Source organism: Triturus cristatus, chromosome 5_1, assembly GCF_964204655.1.
Source record: "Triturus cristatus chromosome 5_1, aTriCri1.1, whole genome shotgun sequence".
Taxonomy (NCBI): domain Eukaryota; kingdom Metazoa; phylum Chordata; class Amphibia; order Caudata; family Salamandridae; genus Triturus; species Triturus cristatus.
The window spans coordinates 97,185,046-97,209,116 of record NC_140587.1 but is presented as its reverse complement, the minus strand read 5'-3'; the positions used below and the strand labels follow the sequence as shown (position 1 = coordinate 97,209,116).

Sequence of the window (24,071 nt, the reverse complement as noted above, 5' to 3'; positions counted from 1 at the left end):
GAACAACTTCCTGTGTGCTGCTGAGGCTTCCCTTTGACTTCCTATGCCTGCTGCCAGAGGGTCCTCAAAGAGGCTCTATTGATTCCTGCTGGCTCTCCTGCGTGCTGAGGGCAGGCTCTGACTTACCCTTGTTGTCTTAGTCCCAAAGACCTTGCTGGTCTGCTACATAGCATCTTCTCCCGCAAACCACTGTTTGCGTTTGCCAAGGCTTGTTGGTAGTCCTGCTGGCCACTGACTTTGCTGCACTCGTTGATCAGTGTGCGACAACTCGAGTACTGCTCCTGCATTGTCACCTGGTCTCCAAAGCTGCTGCTTTAACCACACTGTGCTACAGCAAGCTCCTGTGCCTCCTGGTTATCTCTGAATGGTTTGGACTCTGTTTCCTCTGCTTTCAGGGTCTTCTTGTCAGGATTTCACAGCCTGGTTCCACCGATCTGGTCGACGAGACTCTGTAGCTGCAGATCCTTCACGATTCTCCATTGGCGTCAACGAGTGGTTCTGACACCACTCCACCCCTATACACCTGGGCACAAGTATTTCTTGTGTGTATTTGATATCGCCAGGTAGGAGCTTTACCAAGTTAGTGTCTAGTGTGTGCTACTAAATACAAAGTATTTTTATACTCATCTGGTGTGGTTCTTTCTTATGTGTTAGCTTGCTGACTGACTATAATGGTAAATGCATCCACTTTCCACTCTCCTTAGCTGCTCTCCACAGCTACCCCTTGAGAGCTTTCAGGGACCTAAACACTATCACTAAGGGTTGCCTGGACCCGCACGCTGTATAACGCCTACTCCATATCTACACATCAACACTTTTGTGACATCATCGCGGCGGTGTAATATCACGTCATACTGTGGGGACGCAGCGTGATGCGCCGTCATTTTAAATTGGGCCCAAGTATTATAGTGTGTATACATTGTGTATTACCCAATCTGTCTGGTTACTGATCCTGTATATTTGAAAGGGGAATGTCTTTATATTACATGCGCTTTTCTTCACACATGTATCCTTAGGAAGGTGTGTGTGTGTGTGTGTGTGTGTGTGTGTGTGTGTGTGTGTGTGTGTGTGTGTGTGTGTGTGTGTGTGTGTGTGTGTGTGTGTGTGTGTGTGTGTGTGTGTGTGTGTGTGTGTGTGTGTGTGTGTGTGTGTGTGTGTGTGTGTGTGTGTGTGTGTGTGTGTGTGTGTGTGTGTGTGTGTGTGTGTGTGTGTGTGTGTGTGTGTGTGTGTGAATTCCTCTTTATTACCTCACAAGTGTTTTATTAGACAGTATCCTGGGATATAGTTCACCATTTACATTTACTCAAATGTTGGTGCGTGCTTATTGGTAGTGTCAATTGTGCACACTTACACTATTTTAATTCTGACACAATTTTATATTCTATAATATACCCTACTGTATGTAACAATGGCCTCAGGCAATGTAAGGAATCTTTCACTACTCAACCATTTTTAGCGGCTTCTGGAAAATCCGCATGGAAAAGGGAAGAATGGCGAGAGTATTTTCTGAATGATATCTCGACTTTTGGGAAGGATGAGGATCTAACTGCTGAAAAGAAAACACTCTTACACTGTTTGGGTCCTGGATGTTTGGGGAAAAAACAAAGACCTGAAGGGCAAGGAGACATCATTTCTAAAGAGACTTAACTGTATTGGGATAAAACAAAGACCTGAAGGCCAAGAAGACATATTTTTTAATGCTGTAGAAGATTTAGATAATTACTTTAAACCCACTATGTGAGTCGAGGTAGACCGTTACAAATTATGCCACAGGAAGCAAGGGAAGGAAGAGTCCATATGGGATTTTGTGGCGCGTTTAAAAAATTTGGCGCTCACATGTCGTTTGGGTGTTCTTCATGATTGACTCATCCGTGACCAAGTTGTAATGCATGTGGCCAATCTCAGCATACAGGATATTCTGTGGGCAAAGAGGAGAGTCTTTTTTTCAGGATCTTGAGTGCAGAGAGGACTGGTACATGTGCAAAGGTTGTGCTTTCTAAAGTGTACATTAAAAAGAGGATAATTCTATGGTTGCTAAAAAAAAAAATACACAAATGCTTCCGGTGGATCCTTAGCGAAGAGATTTCTGGATAAGTTAGACAATGAGAGGAAATCCATCTTTGCAACCCGTAGAAAATGCTAAAGATGTAAAAGTGGCAACTACTTGGCTAATGATAAAAAATGCTCGGCACGCAAGCAGAAATTTTCTAATTGTGGTATCGTAGGGCATTTTTCAAGGTTTGCCAGAGGAAATCTGGAAACTCTGTTAAGATTGTACATCCATATGTTGAGTTAAAATCCAGTTCTTCGGATGATTCAGAGCAAAACATGTGCCTTGAACACAGATATTGATATTCTGTGTGTGGATAGAAAGAAAAAAAACCTGTGTGTGAAATGTCTATAGGGGCTGTGAATGTTTCTATCATGGCTGACTCAGGTTCACCATACACAATTGTAAATGAAGATGTTTGGAATGACAGGTTTGTTCCTGTGCTAGGAGAGAATTGAGAACAACCAGACATTGCACCTAAGACATTCACAGGTGAGCCAATCGACCTGTTTGGGTATAGGAAGTTATTTGAATTTATGACCCGACAAGCGTATAGCAAATTGTATAGTTCCATCTCTGGGTCAACTGTACTGGGTTGGATGGATTATTATTATTATTATAACATTTGTTGAGCGCTACTGTTACACGTAGGTGTCCTGGCGCTATGTGAAATCTTGCCTAAGGATCGAACTGAGGTCAAGTTAATCAATAAACATCCAGGTTTTTAAAGCTTTTCGGAAGGCCATAAGGCTCGACATACCTCTAAGATATAGAGGAAGCTTATTACAAGCTTTGGCTGTGTTAAATATAAAGCTTTTTCCACCCCAGGTGGCCATTTTTACATGCGGCACAAAAACCAGTTTGGCATCAGATGAGCGTAATAGTTTGTTAGGGGTATACCAGTACAGGCGCTCTTTTAGATAGGCTGACCCTGCTCCATAAAGCGCCTTGTGAACAAGACACAACGCCTTGAACAGGGTACGCTTCTTAACTGGCAACCAGTGCAGTTTCCTTATTTCTTTCGCTATTGGAGCGTATTTAGGGATGCCCGACACCAATCTAGCAGCCGCATTCTGCAAGAGTTGCAACTTATGCAATAAACATTCATGGATGTTGAAATACAGACTGTTGCAGTAATCCAGCCTCGACATAGTGAGAGCTGTGATCCCTGTTTTCCGACATTCTGTAGGTAACAATGGCAACATTTTCTTACAGGACCTGAGAGCGAAGGACGTAGCAGATGCTACAGAGTTTACTTGGTCTTTAAAATTAAGCTTCTGGTCCACCCACACACCTAGGTTTTTAACCTTCCTATTGGGTGCTGGAAGAGGGCCAAGGGTGTCTGACCACCATTCCGATGACCAAAAATTAGGATCATTACCAAAACATACCACCTCCGTCTTACTGGAGTTTAACTTAAGGCAGTTTTGGGCCATCCAGATCCCTACCACCTTCATACAGTCTTTAAAACGGACTGCCGTGCTCTTTAACTCAGCTGGGAGAAGAGACACCACAATTTGAGTAGCATCAGCATAAGTGGTTAGACTAAACCCGAATGACTGAATAAGGGGCGCCAAGGAGGACACATATATATTAAACAGTGTCGGACTTAATGGGGACCCTTGCGGGACTCCACATGGCAGTGAAAAATGTTCGGATAAAAATTCTCCCAGAGCCACCAGCTGACTCCGTTTCGACAAAAATGATCTTAGGAGTCTCCAAGCCGAACCCTGTATACCAATCTCCTACAGCCGATCCATCAACAAATCGTGATGGACCGTATCAAATGCTGCAGAGAGATCTAGCATGATTAGAGCAGCCTCACCTTGATCTAGAATTGTCCTTATCTCTTCAGATTTCAAAAGAGCACTCTCGGTGCTGTGACCCCCTCGGAATCCATACTGGGTTTGGTCCAAAGCTTGAGAAAGCTCCAGAAATTGGCTAAGTTGTATATTCAAATTTCTCTATATAATTTTAGCATGTACCGGAAGTCTAGATATTGGCCTAAAATTGTTAGGATCTTTTGTGTTGAGGTTCGGTTTCTTTAATAGGGGCACAACAGAGTTTTTTTTCCAATCTAAATCTAACAGAAAATATCCCTCTGTATACATCGAATTACAAAGGGGTGTCAGGACTTGAGAGACAGGCTCAGCAGCAAACTTAAGTATCGCTATCGGGCAAAAGGGTCTGAAGGTGACCCAGATTTAACCTGCATAAGAAGATTAGCGGTTTCTGTAACTGTGAGCTGGGCAAATTTGCCCAATAGCACTTTCTTTTCTATATGTAGTTCTGCTGCTTGGCCCCCAGTGGTCTTAGTAGTTACCTTAGTGAAAGTGGAGAAAATAGCATCCACTTTCCCATAAAAGAAACTTGCCAATTTTTCACAGAGATCCTGACTAGGCGTGGATGTAATGGCCACTGGGTTGGCCAAGTTGGTGACTGTGTTGAATAGTTCCCTAGCTGAGTTATTTGCTCTATTAATCTTCACAGAAAAATAAAGAAGCTTTGCATGATGAATCTGCTGTTTGTATATGGCAAGACCCCGTTTATACTCCTCCTTATCACTATCCTTGTACTCTGTTCTCCATCTTCTCTCCAGATGTTTACAAATCAATTTTTGTTCCCTGAGTTCCTGTGAATACCAAGGAGCGGAGGGCAGCCGTCTAGTGGGATAGAACATTTTTCTAGGTGCTAGCTTGTTCCCTGCTGTTTCTAGCCAGCCCGTATAAGAACGTGTTGCCTCTTCTAAATTCGAGGGGGGCATAACTACGGTGTTATTGAAGATATCGCACAAATCCTCAGCCACTACTTTATTCCACGCTCTTTTCACCAGTTTTTTTTTAACTGGGCATAACACTTAACCCTAATAGCCCAAAACCGGTTTTGCTACTACAATCGGAAGATAAATTTGTTCTAAATATTTCTAAGAAATTTCCAAACGTTTTTTCTGGGAAAATAGGAAGACTCGTGGGTTTCCAACACAAAACACAGATGAATCCTGAGGCTGAACTGTGATTACATATAGTCAGAAGCATACCCTTTTCTGCACCGGAAGATGTAGAGAAAGAATTAAAGAAATTACATGAAGCTGGTATTATTTAGCAAGTTGAATCATCAGAGTCTGTGGCATCTTTAGTGGTAGACAGACGGGTGAATGACATATTGAGATTAGGCAAAGATCTCAACAACAAAAAATGTTGGTTGATCAGTTTCTTCAGCATAACAATTAGCAAAATGCTGACACTGGCCAAGGATAGAAATGGTTTACTAAGATTTAACAGCTGCATACCATCAAGTTCCCTTGCACCCTGATAGCAAAAGCGTCACTACTTTTGTGACTCTATTCAGCTGCTTTAAGGTCAACAGTACCTTTTGGTTTAGCCTCTGTGGTGGCCGTGTTCCAGAGACTTAAGTATCTGATTTTTAACAGTGTCAAGAGCTTGCTATTTTTCGAAGCTGATATTTTGGTACTGGGTAGAACCACAGAAAAATCTGATCTCAAACTTATGCAAGTACAGAGAATTCAGGAACAAAAAGGATTGACCGGTAAATTCAGCAAGTGTAAGTTTGCAAAGGAACAAGTCACTTATCTTGGGCATGAGGTCACTAAGGAGGGTGTTAGACCTAAAAACCCGTTTTTCTCTACAAATATGTATGAGTTGAGACTACTTGAGTTGAAAAACAAATATGAGTGGTCTAAACGGTGTGAGAAAACATTCCTGTCCATTTGCCATGCTTTGCCCTTGCAGGGTTTTGATCCAGCCCTGCACAGCGTGTTCGCCACTTATGCCAGTAGCAAAGGCGTTGGGGAGGTACTATCGCAGAAGGATGTGGGGGTGTAAAAAAAACAAATGCACTTGCTTCTCGTTTGTTAACCCCCAGAGTAGAGAAATGCTCTATCACAGAGCGAGAAGCACTTGCTTGTGTCTGGGGCATGGAACACTTCAGACAGTATATTTGGGGGAAAGAGTCACCCTACGCATCGATTATAAACCACTCACAAAGGTTTTAACCACAAAAGCTTTATACAATGCATCACCACTGTCTGTGCGTTTGCTTGATTACTGCTATAATGTGTAATAAATGCCTGGAGTGAAGAATGTAGTAGCAGATTTTTAAGCCATATGCCATTACCCTAAAGAGAGGTGAGTGAGTTGGATGTATTTTGCGTTAATAACATCATGGATGTTATCAACAAAAAAGTCTACGTTTATGTGAAGCCAACAACTCCAGGAAGTCCCTAGCGTTTTACTTGAAATTCAAATTTCAAAAACACACTATCAATGTGCTCATACACGAGGGCGGTTCGGTACACACTAATCCAAAGTGTTGCGCACGTCGGTCGTAAGCCACCCGGCTCCTGCGGCGTGTACGGGCGATCAGGGAAGCCCAGGACACCAGCGCGCAAAGCCGTAAAACCGGTCAAACTCAACCGCCATGCGGTTCGGTACACTCGCGCCGAGTAACGCATCACTGTCAACTGGGACGGAGCCCCGTCACAATGCACGAAGCGTGCCTTCAAAAATGCAAATAACACCCCACACACAATACGCCTAATACCTTAAAACTCAGGAAGTGGTATAAATCGATTAGCAAACCATACTATTTCAATACATTGTAGCGCTATGCGCTATGTAAATTCGTCATGCACCATAAGTACAGTATAGAAACCAGTAATAATATCGTAAGGAAGTACTTAGCTCTGCTGTGAGCAGCATAGAAAGAGGATGATGGGACTGTGCTCATGGCTCTTATTGGGGGCTAAGAGGGCGTGACTGATGCAAAGCATCACGGACAATGTAGTTTGTGTTAACTAGTTGAGTGTTTTAATTGGCTACTGTGATTTTACAGTAAAAGAAAGAGATCGCATAATCCTGGCCTCCGTGTCCTTAATAGAATTGAAAATTCTTGGCGCGAATGCTAGCAAATTTTTTACTCCTATCCCTGTGTTATAATATTGGGGTCTCACTCCCAATAATATTAATATATGATTGTGATTATCATCGGAGTGGGACGTGATGCAGTTTCGTATATTTTCAGAGTACAGGTATAAATTTCAGATACTTTGAGATGTATGACCTTCTGGGTCAACACACTTTTATAAATGGCGGCAGAACATATATTTTTGGGTCATATAGATAACACCTAATGCAATGCAAAGGAAGTGAGTATTTAATCATATAGATATATCTTCAATATGGCAGCTAGATCAATCCTTAGTGAAGACATAGTCATTCACTCAATATGGCACCGGGTTTGGGTCGTAGACATTACAAATATTTACAGGCACCATAATATGGAGCTGATATGGTTCACATTGCAGGCTCAATCATCTTTACAATAGAGTGCCTATTTCGTGGCCCAACTAAGTACACCCAAGTGTGGCACAAGCGCGACAACGTTGGTCATTGCATTGCTGAGTGCCAATTACGGTAACTGCCCAGGTTGGGCCATGTAAATATATTTATGTGCGGTACCTAAGAGACAGCAGTAGAGAACATGAGCACATTACTGTCTTATCAGACAAGCATGATACACAAGACTTGATTGTAGCATATATCAGAGTCTCAACTCCGTTCACACGGTTTACATAAGCGTTGTCACCCGTCAAATATGGCGCCCGGATTGGGCCATATCTAAATATACTCACATGCGGTATTGAAGACAGAGCATTAGTGAACATAAGCACAACATCATCTTAACAGACAAGAATTGAATAGAAGATTTAATTTTAGAACATATCCGAATCTCAACTCCGCCCGAATGGTCTTCATAACGAGTGCAGTCACCCTTCTAACATGGTGTCCAGATGGGGCCGTATGGAAACGCGCCCTAGTGCGGCTTCAGCGCGATGACGGTATTTATATCAGTTCAGTGCGTCCTATCCGGTTGGACACAAACACGGCTGGAGATAGAAGAGCCGTTTGGATGCTTACTGGGGTCCTCGCTGCAGGTAAGAGATTTGTTGCAATTACAACAAAAGAACACTGTTCCTATGGTCGGGTGCAAATAGTCACCCAGGCCTATCAAATAAAAGGAAAAGAAAGACCCAGAGAAAGGTAAGACCCCAGGTATAGTGCGTGAACCTACTAGAGAAGTGGGAAGAACATGTCCTTTTACTTGTTGCCCTCACACACCCCGAAGGATGTCATGCTTCATCATCGGGCAGGTGCTCCTCGTTGGGCCGGCGCTGCAATTCCCAACGGGTCCCCCGAAGGGTCGCTTTGTCGGAGATCTTTTAAGGACTGCCGGATGGTGCATGTGGGTGTGCGAGGAAAGTGGGTGCTCTATATAAGGTGCATAGTAACGTGCAAGATAATTAAAAGCTGGCCAGGGAGTGTCATACAGCATGTGTAGAAATGATGAAACCCTAGGCAGCATAAAAAGGAATATTGTCCTAAAGGGCATAGTATGTCCTCATGTAAAGGGTCTACTAGGTCGACATGTTTCACGCCTTTATTGCCATACAGGTCATTGGCGTTTCTTCAGGACCAAAACAACAATTAGAGTGAAGTGCACGTGATATCCAAATTTAAAATATAGGTACCCTCTCAAAGTTTCAGGGCTGACAAGTAGGACTGTGTGATGGCTACAACCCATTGGTTGTGAACGCTCCTGATGTAAACCTAGGGGAAGAAACACAGGAAAGAAGACAAATTATGATCATCAGACTGGCTTGATGTATCATGGTGTGCCACGGTCGTGTGCACACAACCACACCCACAAAGACACATAAGGCAAAAGGGCAGAATGTACTCCTATAAAACATCCAAGGAGGTGACTCAGCTACTGTAGGGTGTACTAACACATATCGGGTGTCTGCTCTGTACTCACGATGCTGGTCGGTGACCGGCTCCCATCTTTAAGACCCGTCCATCCATCCGCCAATGGTGCATTACTCCTGGCGGGAAAGCGGGCTAGATATACTCAGGGAAGTCGGAACCCGATTGAAATCCCCTTCCGGGGTGTCCGGGTGAGCTCCCAAGTCATGCGCATGCGTGAGATGCTATCAAGGATGCGCATGCGTCAACCAGGAAGACTACATCCGGTGACAGGGTATCGGCGTTCTAGTTGAAAAATGCATGTATAATGACATTGGCTCTCACCAGGCAGGTGTCGGGACACAAAAATTAGTGTGCAATAATACCCGCCACCCACAAGAGATGCTGGTGTAGCTGGGCCAGTATCTCTGCAAAAGAGTCAGACAGAGTCCCATAAGGTAGCCCACACTCATTGTGGCTATAACCCCAGTAGCTAAAAAACCTCAAACAGAGCAGGAGGTAGGGAAGTAAATATCCCAAAACAAGCCAATTGAATGAAGGCATGAATCTATGTATAAAAATTAATATATAAAAAAATTATACGCCCGCAATATGGGACCAAAATGCCTAGTGTGTGAAAGGAAAAAAGGAAAGCAGAAAGCGAGAAGATAGAGGTCCCTCGGCACAACTGCCGTGCTATCACTATCCAAACAAAAGATGGGGACCCAGGAGCTGATTATGGTCCAGTGTTCACGCTCCTCATGCCTAGCAATTACAACAAAAGAACACTGTTCCTATGGTCGGGTGCAAATAGTCACCCAGGCCTATCAAATAAAAGGAAAAGAAAGACCCAGAGAAAGGTAAGACCCCAGGTATAGTGCGTGAACCTACTAGAGAAGTGGGAAGAACATGTCCTTTTACTTGTTGCCCTCACACACCCCGAAGGATGTCATGCTTCATCATCGGGCAGGTGCTCCTCGTTGGGCCGGCGCTGCAATTCCCAACGGGTCCCCCGAAGGGTCGCTTTGTCGGAGATCTTTTAAGGACTGCCGGATGGTGCATGTGGGTGTGCGAGGAAAGTGGGTGCTCTATATAAGGTGCATAGTAACGTGCAAGATAATTAAAAGCTGGCCAGGGAGTGTCATACAGCATGTGTAGAAATGATGAAACCCTAGGCAGCATAAAAAGGAATATTGTCCTAAAGGGCATAGTATGTCCTCATGTAAAGGGTCTACTAGGTCGACATGTTGCCAATTACGGTAACTGCCCAGGTTGGGCCATGTAAATATATTTATGTGCGGTACCTAAGAGACAGCAGTAGAGAACATGAGCACATTACTGTCTTATCAGACAAGCATGATACACAAGACTTGATTGTAGCATATATCAGAGTCTCAACTCCGTTCACACGGTTTACATAAGCGTTGTCACCCGTCAAATATGGCGCCCGGATTGGGCCATATCTAAATATACTCACATGCGGTATTGAAGACAGAGCATTAGTGAACATAAGCACAACATCATCTTAACAGACAAGAATTGAATAGAAGATTTAATTTTAGAACATATCCGAATCTCAACTCCGCCCGAATGGTCTTCATAACGAGTGCAGTCACCCTTCTAACATGGTGTCCAGATGGGGCCGTATGGAAACGCGCCCTAGTGCGGCTTCAGCGCGATGACGGTATTTATATCAGTTCAGTGCGTCCTATCCGGTTGGACACAAACACGGCTGGAGATAGAAGAGCCGTTTGGATGCTTACTGGGGTCCTCGCTGCAGGTAAGAGATTTGTTGCAACAAGAGACTAAACTTAGACGGTCTTCAATGTAACTTCCCTTTCTCATGTCTTATATAACACAGACAGATATTTTAATTCTAGATTGTGGAAACATTGCCAGGAAATAGAATGCATTAATATATTGGATACTCAAAGACATTTTGCATGTAAATTTATCAAGCGAAGTTATGCAGATACGGAAGAAATTGATGAATCACGAAAATAAAAACTATAAGGTGAGATTGCAGAACAAGCACTCATGCTTTAACATTAACTATATACTAATGAGTGATTACCTTTAATATCAGGATTACAAATTGAATAGTATCACACAGATTTCTAATTGAGGGTGATATTTTAAGCGCTTGCCGGGACGGAAGTACAACCGGCTGTTTGATTAAGAAACTCATTACAGATGTGTATAGTTCAGGATCATATTAGACAGAATATATGAACTGAATATGATTGTATTACTTTTTAGGTACTAACAAGCTGCATTCCAGGAAGACAGGTATGCATGCACCTTTTGTGTGCCAGTGGTATTTGGAGCACCATGTTACACTTTGAGGGATGATTTATTGGCCCACTGAGTGTGTGTGTGATTGGTCACTAATTGGTACGACTAGAAATATGGAGATACTGCACCATGTCCCACTTCACCTCTCCGTAATCATTTTGTTGAGAATTGTAATATGATAAGAAAATACAGGATTATATATAATATGAATATGCAGAGCCAAGTCTTTGTGGGTCTTGGCTTAGAAGCTATTGGAATTGTTTTACACAGTGCACCATATACTATGTACTTAGGAGGAGGTTTTTGGTTTCCACATGACACGTGTGTACAGTGCGTGGTGTTCTTTCACACACTACAACCACATCTATATTATTTTCCAGACCTGAGCAAGTGGTGGGGAATACCATAGATGACGAAATACGTGTTGGGTGGCTGGACAACAAAGGAAGACAATAGAGACCAAGAGAATAAAAAAAGAAATGTGTCATGAGTGTAAAATGTGTAAAAAATCAGAACGTGAATGGAGAAAGGATTATGATCCCAGAAAAAAGCATGTTATCTGGCTCTGATTAAACAATATAACAGATCTATCTGTAAGGTTCGAGCGGCATACACAAGGGGGGGAGGGGGTGACAGTCTAAAAGACGAGCAGATACTAACCAGAACTGGCGGCTGCGAAGTTCGTGTTCAGCTCCTTCCCCGTGTATCTGAAGAAAAACAGAGTGGTGGACGTAGAAAGGAGATGCGCTGTTTCCAAATGAAAGTGATTATCCAATTCTAAGATGGCAGCGGGCCCGACTGAAACTGATTTCTCTTCAGCGGCGGCCATCTTGACATGGTACAGGTCACGCAAGGAGAGACCGACGAAGCAAACTGAGCCACGATACCATACTCATTTTTTCCCTAACCATTAGCTCTTGCCTGGGTCTTTTAATCATCGATAGATTATTTTGCTGACGTTAATGCAGGCTTCGTTCGTCTCTGCCATTTGGTAGGTTACTTAATGAAGTCAGCACGATACAACTTATGCATACATTTCTTAGATCCTTATTTGTTCCACACATCCTAAACCACAACCGCCAAGTCAAAACAAATATTCCAGAAAGTGTTAAATGAACAAAAAAAAGTACCTTGCTTGAAGAAACCTCTACGCCCATGAAATAGGAATCCTAAATGAGCGCACCTCTATTGGTTGTTGTCTATAGATCACACTCAATTCGGTTGCCCACCACCTGTGTTCAACTGTTTTGCTTCAAAGGATCTCAGGATACCCATGGAGTGAATTTTAAACCAAAAACCGAGTTATGAGCAGCAGAGTGCTTTCAAACTAAACCCAAACATTGGTGCCAAGTTTTCCCATTTAATTATGTTTCACATTTCAGTAAATTCTATACTAATTCACTACTAATCTTTTTTAGGTTCCCGAGTAGCATGCTACGCCGAAAAGCGCTTCAACGCCTCGCATGGGGTAGTAAGCGCTATATAAATGCAATTACAATTTTATTCAGTGTGGTTGTGTGTGACATTTTAGTGCTTTGTGTGTGACATTTTGAGAGATGCTGTCACAATAAACGAAAAAGCAATTAAGCCCATGTAATGAGTGTATGGTCCTCCCCAGCCTGTGTACATATAAATAATCATGTCGCACACGGAGCTCCGTTACACGTCTTTATCCTGTACTGGATATACCCTTAACTGTAGGAAAGAGCTCCTTTTTTAGGTCTCGCCTGAGCCAGCGCTTTAGCGCTGCTCTCGCGAGAGCTTTTGTAAATGGGGGATCTGGAAGTGCAAACGAGTGCTTTCAGGCCTCCAAATACAGTGCATGTGCGCCGGGCGCGCGCGCACCATTTGGCAGCCTGCGTGCTCACTTTCATGTCCGCTTTGATGTCCTCAGTGAGCCTCGCGGGCACTGAGGACATCAAAGCGGACGCGAAAGTGCACACCATTTGCTTTCACTTTCGCGTACTTCTCGCTCCCCGTCTTTATTTCTCAACTTTAACCCCTCGCGTTTTCCACTCTCAGACGTCAACATCACCAATATTTGTAAGAAACGTGAGGTTTTTTGGATTTTTCTCCTTGATTCCCAGAAAAACGGCCTGAATGAATCCCTTCCATGGGAAAACGCCATTCTATAATTCCATCCTCCTGTTCCTCTTGCGATGTCACACTTTGCAGACTTGGTATTTCCCGCCCCTCTTGACTCTTATTTTGTATATCAATCCGGATATGTCCACTTGGGAGATCCATCCTTTTTAACTCCTATCTAAGCTTTGTGCCTGGATGTAGTTCTATTACGGTCATCACTTCAAGGTCTTTTAACCTCTGTGACCGATTATCTCTCTTTGGTCAGTATTTTACGATTCAACAGGGTGATGTATGAGTTTGCATTAGGTTTTTATATTTGCAACGACAGAGGCAGATTTCTTGGTTTCATGGAATTTTCACGCTGTCCCAGACCGTTTTTTAATTCATTTCCTTAAACCTGCTTTTGTCTGCGTAGAAACAGATTTATCGGCGTTTTTTCTGAGAGTTCAACTGTCTTGTTCTTCCCTCATGACTGGTGGTATATCCAGCATTCTCGACATCGTTTAGAACATCTTCTTTTCTTTTTATTTTCCTGGCCCAGTTAAAGTTTCCATCTATATCGTCATTGCTCTGTTGTCTTCCGATTGGCCCATTCACGTCATTGCCCTGTTGTCTTTTGATTGGCCCACGGGCGTATTTAAAGATCTGACGTTTGATCAGCGGCTCTCGCGGTTACCTGTGACGGTAACCTTTCTCCTTAAACCTCGGCCCCTGTGCCCCACGTCGGCTTTGAACATCATGAAGCTTACATTCAGGTAAATGAATAGAAGCGTAGACGTTTTCTTCGTCCTCCTGGGTCTTGGACTTTGCATCTTGCTATTTAGTCTATCTCCTTACTTGTTTATACCAAACCCAGTACGCCCCCGCAGCGGTCCTTCTCGCTAACGAGGCTCCTTTTAATTATGTTTCCTTTTCTCTCTTTCTTCTTATTTTTTAGCCACAGTCTCACCGTTTCGACAATTATCTCTATCTTCTATTGAGTGGCCGCTCCCAGGTTTTATTGTGTATCGATCTTGTGGCGACTCGAACACGATTACTGTTGGTCTTTGAATATCGTACCTCCAATCGCAAGGTACGACTAAACTGTTTAATTATTCACCAGAGCTTATTGGCAACTTGCCAGTATTGTTAGTTACCTCCAACCCGTATTTTTACTTTCACTATTTTGTTTGTTTGTATAAGTCTCTAGCCATCACCGGAATTTACCGTGTCGACTACCAGACGGGGGGCATTTTCTTCAGTCCTGAAGAGTTTTTACATCGAGCATCTAGTCGCCTCTTGACCTTCGTAACACCAACCTCTAGGTAAGACTGATTTGTCTCACTATCCATTTGAAATCATCAGCACTCAGCGAATCTCCCTAGTTTCTAACTCCGACCTACCGATCAACCCACATTTTACTTTACCTACTCTATTATCGACTGTGAATTAAAGTTTTTCATTCTCTTATCTTCAGCCTGTACTTTCATTGGCACCATTTTGTTTCTGTTCTTAATCTCCCAGGTATCTACGAAGTTAACTGTCTCCATCTACTAATATTGGGGCATTTCCATTAGCCTTGAAGATTCTATTGCCGATAAACTCCGCCGCTCAATTTGAAAGGCAAGCGGGATTTTCATTGGTCCGGCGATTCTGTTTTAAGATCCCACACCACGCAGGCTCAACAACTATTTATTTGTTCCTTTGTCGAATTGTTTTTCACCATTTAGGATATCAATCTCAAGTGGATCTATCCATCTCCTCTCTTGCTATAGATCCTCCACCCCCAATGAGGTTCTGCTGAAGTTCGAGTTGGGTGAGACTTCAAAACTCACAATTTTTAATTGAATTATCATATCTTTTTCAAGTATGGACTGTTACCTATCTGTATGTCTTCCTGTACCACTTGCGTTTAGTTTCTTAGATTTCTGTCTTTGGTTTCCTCATGGGCGACCCATCCCATGAGAGATGACCAACGTTGTGCAGTTTACTTCAGATTCATACATCAAGCTGTTTACCAATTATTGGTCTAAATGTCTAGCATCCATTTTTTCTGTTTTAAACCCAATGTGAGCGTCTGCATGCCACTAAACTGCGGTCTATCGGTGACCTGTGAACTAATTTGTATCATTAAGAAATGTGATTTACCCTAACATTGCTAAATTATAACGTATATTTTTGATTATCTATGATGTTAGTTTTCAATTTGATCTGTTTTTGCTTATATAATTTCTTTTTCCTTTGTTATATTTTATTTTTTCTATTCTCACTTATCTGCAGGCCCCCTGTAACTAGAGAAAACGCCCTGAAGAAGGTGGCACCCTGTTGAGTGGGTGATTGCACCGAAACGCGTGTCGGCGTGTCCTGTTGTTTTGATCTGGCGTATCCCCCTTATTGACCTAGTGGTGTCTAACCCCTGAGACACCCTCACACTGTGAGGAGGTTTTTCCTCCGCTTTTTCTCTTATTTTTTAATGAAGAGTTAATGTATGCTTTATGTTTGAGATTGACTGTGTACGAATGTATGGTGTGCTTGATAATATGATTGCTATTTAATTGTACATATACTCTCTCTATTCCCTGATGGGGGCCCATTTTGATTTTTTGTACATATCACTATCAAAAATAATTTGTTGTGTTGTTCATCTTTAACCCATGAGTCATTTGTAGATTCACTAGTTGAACTTTTGTATCAAAATAATAAAGATAAAAAATATTATCTTCAACCCTAGATTTCTATCTATGTGTTTGTGCTCTTTTCCAAATGATGTGGCTGCTGACAATCAGATTTGGGTGACATATCAGTGAGATTCTTTTGATCCACCTATATACGTTAAGGTAGAGCTACTTTTCTTGAGTTAGTGACGTTCTTTTTCCCCTTTTGCTCTCCTTATTATCTAGATTGGGGTACCCCTGTTTTAAGTGGATATTTCTTTCCAGCCTTGTTTGCTGGGGGGTCTCGCTTTACGGTTGGATTTATTTCCTTCCTTATTTGTTACTGCACATTCTTTCCATCTGGTTTATCCACCCTTACCATCTCCACCTCAGACCTTATCTACAGAAACGCGTCACTTGTATTTATTGTTCATTTAGTTCTATTTAGTTTTGAGCATCAATTTTTGTTTTGGGTTTCTCTGTTCACTTTGCATTGTACATTCATCTAAAACGAACCATTTATGGACAGCATTAAAACATTCGGTTTTTCGGATGAGGATTATGCACGCCTTATAGGCCCTAACACCGAGTCAGATAGACCCTTTTCTTTGTCTAAAGGCCCCAATGAGGAATGGATGAAATTGTATAACTTAAAGAAAAAAACAAAACGTACTGAAGCACATGCAAATTTCATCTTAGAATACCTCAAAACAGGGACAATCCCCATCGGCCTCAGAGTTAGAAACATCCCTGGTCTCTTCGTTGAAATCAGGCAATTCCTAGAAAAGTGGGCCCTGATTTCTAACAGGTGCTCACGGGATTGGATGATCCTTATTGTGGAAACAGCCAGGGAAGTTATCAGTTTATTGAACGTTGAAATACTAGAACTGGAGGAAAAACTTAAACTGTCCAGTGGCCTCGAAGAAGGTAAAAAGAAATTAGAGGAAATTACACTTGAACTGGAATCATTCAGCGAATATCTTCTCAAAAGAAAAACCGACAAACTCAGGAAGGACATTAGATTGCTCTCCCAAGAGCGGGCATATCCATATCTATCAGAGAACTTCTATACCCAATCAGGTGAATATACTGCTGATCAACAACACAGCTACAAACGAGTTGTTACGTTCTCGGACACCACTGATTCGGACAGTGAGGGATCTCCACGTTATAACCCACGATCTGGTACAGAGAATTATCAGGGACAGAATCGTTTTTTAGGCAATCGGAGGGGCGGTTTTCGCCCCAGGTATCAAAACCGATATCCAAACCAATATCGAGGCCAATATCAAAACTCCCATTCGAGAGGCAACTTCCAGGAACCTCAAGCAGCCCAGAGGTTCCAGGAACCAGTACAACCACAGAGGTATATCCGTACTCGTCACAACCAGTATTGGAGAACTTAACCAAAATTCCAGTCTTCAATCTGTCGTCCCATCCTATGGATAACTCCACTGAAACCCTCCTAACGAAGGGTCTTTCTTTTGTCCCCTCCATGAACCTCAACAAATTCGAACTCATGAAGGACTTACACGTATTTTTTCGTAAAATACGACTCAAAGTCTTCTTTCTTAACTCGATGGACTCTGCCCCTAATGACAACTTATCGGGACTTAAACCACCATCCAATTTCACACCTAACATTGAACAGGTGGGCAAAGAAGTGGAATTCTTTGAGAAGGCGGTCCTTAATAAAGTCCACAACGCTCTCAAATTTATACGATATGCTTCTGACAACATACTCAAAGAAGAAAAATTGGCACTGACCAAACTGAAACAGAATCCTGAAGTTACTATCAAACCCTGTGATAAGGGAGGGGGGATTGTCATCTTTAACACCAATGACTATAAATTGTAGATGGACAACTTATTGAAATCCCCCCAACACTATACCAAGATTCTGAATAACCCCGAACCCAAACTGAAAATGAGAATTCTACGTCTTGTAGAAACTGCCATTGAACGGGGTGAAATATGCCACCAAGAAGCAGAATACCTTACCCCCACATTCACTAGGTTCCCCATTATCTATGGAGTCCCTAAGACACCTAAAAATCAAACTGATCCTCCCCTAAGACCGATTGTCTCCACCATCGGGTCAGCGACAGAACCATTGTCAAAATACATCGACAAATTCTTACAACCAATGGTGACCAATTTGGAATCTTACGTCAAAGACACTGGACATTTTATATCTAAAATCGAGGGCCTTCACTTTAACCATCAAAGGGAATTCCTAGTGTCAATGGATATCGAATCCTTATATTCGAACATCCCACAGGAAGATGCCCTCTCGGTCATCAAAGATATTCTGGAGACCCAGACGACACTACACAATAGCAAGTTCCTCATTGACTGCCTTAGAACTGTGCTTGAGGAAAATTATTTTGAATTTGATGGAGACATCTATCATCAAATCAAAGGAGTCAGCATGGGGGCCTCGTGTGCCCCAAGTGTAGCTTGTCTATACATGGGGCACTTTGAAAAAAAGAATATCTACAATGAAGTGGCCCCATACTATGAGAATATCCGATACTGGGCACGTTTTATCGACGATATCTTTTTCGTGTGGCAGGGCGAAAGAGATATCTTAGATCAATTTCTATCCTTGATTAATCTAGCAGATTCCAATCTGAGATTTACTGCCCAGATCAGCAACATAAGTTTGGAATTCCTAGATGTGGAAGTCAAACATGAAAATGCCCAACTTATTGTTACACTATTTACCAAACCCACATCTAGGAACACTCTCCTTCACTTTGACAGTTTCCATCCGTCCAGTTAAAAAAACAGCATCCCATTTGGTCAATTTCTACGGTTGCGCAGAAATTGCACTTCTGTTCAGGATTATCTTCATCACTCAGAAGCCATGAAACTTAAATTTATCCAAAGAGGATACCCCAAAAAAGTAGTACGCGATGCCTTCAAAAGAGCTCGCTACTACAATCGAGACACCCTGTTTACCCCCAAGGAGAAAAACCAAACAGAACAACTGATCTGTATCACCAAACACTCCGCATTCAACAACAAAATCCGACATATTGTAAATTCCCAATGGCACCTACTCAATCTTGACGCCAATTCACCCAGGATTCCGAAACCACTATTTGCCTTTAGACGCAATAAAAATTTGAGGAATCTGTTGGTCAAGGCCAAATACAACAGCCCTAAGACATCACTTGTACAGAAATCCATCACGGGCAATAAACCAGTCCGTGGCCACCACAAATGTGGAACATGCCATGCATGTGCGAATGCCATCGTCGGTGAAAGGATCAACTTTCGTCATCGTTCGGTTGAATTGGGCGAAATGACCAACTGCCGTACCACAAATTGTATTTACGTTATCCTGTGCCCGTGCGAATTACCCTCTGTTGGGGAAACGGGTAGGGAATGCAGGATACGTATTGGAGAACATAAATCCAACATCAGACGGAACAATCTCTCAGCCCCACTCGTCCCCCATTGGAAAGAGGCCAATCACAATGAAAGTGATTTACGCTATGCCATTCTGGAAAAAATACAAAGCCATAAGGGCGTCAACATCACCAATATTCGTAAGAAACGTGAGGTTTTTTGGATTTTTCTCCTTGATTCCCAGAAAAACGGCCTGAATGAATCCCTTCCATGGGAAAACGCCATTCTATAATTCCATCCTCCTGTTCCTCTTGCGATGTCACACTTTGCAGACTTGTTATTTCCCGCCCCTCTTGACTCTTATTTTGTATATCAATCCGGATATGTCCACTTGGGAGATCCATCCTTTTTAACTCCTATCTAAGCTTTGTGCCTGGATGTAGTTCTATTACGGTCATCACTTCAAGGTCTGTTAACCTCTGTGACCGATTATCTCTCTTTGGTCAGTATTTTACGATTCAACAGGGTGATGTATGAGTTTGCATTAGGTTTTTATATTTGCAACGACAGAGGCAGATTTCTTGGTTTCATGGAATTTTCACGCTGTCCCAGACCGTTTTTTAATTCATTTCCTTAAACCTGCTTTTGTCTGCGTAGAAACAGATTTATCGGCGTTTTTTCTGAGAGTTCAACTGTCTTGTTCTTCCCTCATGACTGGTGGTATATCCAGCATTCTCGACATCGTTTAGAACATCTTCTTTTCTTTTTATTTTCCTGGCCCAGTTAAAGTTTCCATCTATATCGTCATTGCTCTGTTGTCTTCCGATTGGCCCATTCACGTCATTGCCCTGTTGTCTTTTGATTGGCCCACGGGCGTATTTAAAGATCTGACGTTTGATCAGCGGCTCTCGCGGTTACCTGTGACGGTAACCTTTCTCCTTAAACCTCGGCCCCTGTGCCCCACGTCGGCTTTGGACATCATGAAGCTTACATTCAGGTAAATGAATAGAAGCGTAGACGTTTTCTTCGACCTCCTGGGTCTTGGACTCTGCATCTTGCTATTTAGTCTATCTCCTTACTTGTTTATACCAAACCCAGTACGCCCCCGCAGCGGTCCTTCTCGCTAACGAGGCTCCTTTTAATTATGTTTCCTTTTCTCTCTTTCTTCTTATGTTTTAGCCACAGTCTCACCGTTTCGACAATTATCTCTATCTTCTATTGAGTGGCCGCTCCCAGGTTTTATTGTGTATCGATCTTGTGGCGACTCGAACACGATTACTGTTGGTCTTTGAATATCGTACCTCCAATCGCAAGGTACGACTAAACTGTTTAATTATTCACCAGAGCTTATTGGCAACTTGCCAGTATTGTTAGTTACCTCCAACCCGTATTTTTACTTTCACTATTTTGTTTGTTTGTATAACTCTCTAGCCATCACCGGAATTTACCGTGTCGACTACCAGACGGGGGGGCATTTTCTTCAGTCCTGAAGAGTTTTTACATCGAGCATCTAGTCGCCTCTTGACCTTCGTAACACCAACCTCTAGGTAAGACTGATTTGTCTCACTATCCATTTGAAATCATCAGCACTCAGCGAATCTCCCTAGTTTCTAACTCCGACCTACCGATCAACCCACATTTTACTTTACCTACTCTATTATCGACTGTGAATTAAAGTTTTTCATTCTCTTATCTTCAGCCTGTACTTTCATTGGCACCATTTTGTTTCTGTTCTTAATCTCCCAGGTATCTACGAAGTTAACTGTCTCCATCTACTAATATTGGGGCATTTCCATTAGCCTTGAAGATTCTATTGCCGATAAACTCCGCCGCTCAATTTGAAAGGCAAGCGGGATTTTCATTGGTCCGGCGATTCTGTTTTAAGATCCCACACCACGCAGGCTCAACAACTATTTATTTGTTCCTTTGTCGAATTGTTTTTCACCATTTAGGATATCAATCTCAAGTGGATCTATCCATCTCCTCTCTTGCTATAGATCCTCCACCCCCAATGAGGTTCTGCTGAAGTTCGAGTTGGGTGAGACTTCAAAACTCACAATTTTTAATTGAATTATCATATCTTTTTCAAGTATGGACTGTTACCTATCTGTATGTCTTCCTGTACCACTTGCGTTTAGTTTCTTAGATTTCTGTCTTTGGTTTCCTCATGGGCGACCCATCCCATGAGAGATGACCAACGTTGTGCAGTTTACTTCAGATTCATACATCAAGCTGTTTACCAATTATTGGTCTAAATGTCTAGCATCCATTTTTTCTGTTTTAAACCCAATGTGAGCGTCTGCATGCCACTAAACTGCGGTCTATCGGTGACCTGTGAACTAATTTGTATCATTAAGAAATGTGATTTACCCTAACATTGCTAAATTATAACGTATATTTTTGATTATCTATGATGTTAGTTTTCAATTTGATCTGTTTTTGCTTATATAATTTCTTTTTCCTTTGTTATATTTTATTTTTTCTATTCTCACTTATCTGCAGGCCCCCTGTAACTAGAGAAAACGCCCTGAAGAAGGTGGCACCCTGTTGAGTGGGTGATTGCACCGAAACGCGTGTCGGCGTGTCCTGTTGTTTTGATCTGGCGTATCCCCCTTATTGACCTAGTGGTGTCTAACCCCTGAGACACCCTCACACTGTGAGGAGGTTTTTCCTCCGCTTTTTCTCTTATTTTTTAATGAAGAGTTAATGTATGCTTTATGTTCGAGATTGACTGTGTACGAATGTATGGTGTGCTTGATAATATGATTGCTATTTAATTGTACATATACTCTCTCTATTCCCTGATGGGGGCCCATTTTGATTTTTTGTACATATCACTATCAAAAATAATTTGTTGTGTTGTTCATCTTTAACCCATGAGTCATTTGTAGATTCACTAGTTGAACTTTTGTATCAAAATAATAAAGATAAAAAATATTATCTTCAACCCTAGATTTCTATCTATGTGTTTGTGCTCTTTTCCAAATGATGTGGCTGCTGACAATCAGATTTGGGTGACATATCAGTGAGATTCTTTGATCCACCTATATACGTTAAGGTAGAGCTACTTTTCTTGAGTTATTGACGTTTCTTCTACTTAGCCTCATATTCGCCTCTGTGACTCTTCTGTCACTCCCACCTGTTTCTCTCTCGTTCCCTTGTCATGATTTTACCTTTTGTCCCCAACAGCCGGGCCGTGGGCTTATTACCACCTCCGTGATTGCGCGGACGAAAAACAATCTTGTCGCCTAAGCAGAGCCACCCCGGACTGTGTTTTTACGATTTGCTTAACTGCAGTGTTGTCCAAACGGCTCCCACCGCCTTATTCATGTGCGTTCTTATACAGAGCACCAAAAAATGCAAGCATACACCAAGGGCATCTTCCGGAGGCCTGTCTGGGTTCCCGATGGATGATTCAGCGGGAGAAGGGCCTACAGGCTTCATTGCCTAGAAAAACCATCCCCGCTCACTGTGGTCCTAGAAAATACAGCCAAGCATGCCCCCCACTTCATAAGCAACACGCATGCACAGATCCGTGCGCTTCCTATGGAACTGCTGGTGTCCACGAGCCGCCTTATAACAATGCTGTGATATTTGCAGACCGTTCTGCAGTGTGAAATGGTGTCCGTCTGCAAGCCCTAGGCGCGAAATGTCACGGCATCGGCGAGGTTTCTGCTTGACTAAATTCTTTTACATGTATTTAATTCTGACTCTAGCCTCTTCATGGAGGAGATGTTTGCAGTGCCTGCAAGCATACACCAAGGGCACCTTCCGGAGGCCTGTCTGGGTTCCTGATGGATGGTTCAGCGGGAGAAGGGCCTACAGGCTTCATTGCCTAGACAAGCATTTGCAATGCATTAGGTCTCGCATTTACGCGAGTTTGAGCTATTGACATTGCCTATTGGCATTGTCATTTACAATGCCAATAGCTTTAACTCGTATAACTGCGAGACCTATTGCATTGCAAATGCTTGTTAGGTCTTGGCTCTAGATGGCGCACAGCCGCACACGACCTGTCTCAAACCAAGACATGCTGTTTCTACATCGTGATGTAACAGCCCACCCATGGCTTCCCATTTGCTGGCACATTAGTCGCTCCATTTTTCTTTCTCCCCATTTGTGACGGGCATGCATATGTCGGGCCTCTCCAGTGTTTAACCCTCCCCTGTGCGTATAGCCCAACTACATCTGAACCTAACCAGCGGTCATTGTTATCATTGTATCAGGACTACTTTATTATTATTATTTTTTGGGGTGACTAGTCCCACCACTCATGAGGATCACTGTTGTTTAAATTAACACAGAGCGCCGATTTTTATTATTTTTTAAATTACATCTGCTGCTCTTATTATTATTATTTTTGTTGTAACCCTGGGAGGACATATTGACTTGGTAAGTAAAGGTGTGCTTTCCTTGGTACTGAAGACCACAGCCTTTGTGACACATCGAAGATTACACATCGGAGACATGACATCTTTATGTCATACATTTTGATTAGTTTCATTGATCTGTGCAATTGATGCAGCAGATGGAGTAATATGTGGTGGGGATTAAAACCCTAATTACACAGGAAGAACATGGCAGGGGCATCCCCTATGACGGAGAATGCCTCTGTCATTAATGTAATCTGTACCTGCAATTCCATCCGTGTAATGTCTTGTCTCCTTCAATAGGAGGAAGGAAGGTTGAGTTCCGTGGTAGTCATTCAGCGTTTATGTCCCTGTAAGTACCAATTGCGTTTGAGCCAAGGTTTAAAATAAAAATTAAATTAAAAAGAAAGACAGCACAGCACTACATAAAGATGCACAGCGCTGCATGGAGGGAAACATCGTAGAGCTGTAGGTGCTAAGAATGCTGTGACTTCATCCGCTGCCCTCGCCCTAAAACCGA

The 24,071-nt window shown here is 42.5% G+C and overlaps 1 protein-coding gene across 1 annotated transcript in view; it reads right to left on the bottom strand.

Annotated features, from left to right (window-relative positions):
- The window catches only part of LOC146830310 (uncharacterized), a 55,131-nt gene extending 43,297 nt beyond the window's left edge, over positions 1-11,834 (bottom strand). The window contains exon 1 of the mRNA XM_085604496.1: positions 11,767-11,834. The gene's annotated coding sequence lies outside the window, so the exon portion shown is untranslated. The remainder of the gene's footprint in view (positions 1-11,766) is intronic.
- Positions 11,835-24,071: the final 12,237 nt, after the last annotated feature.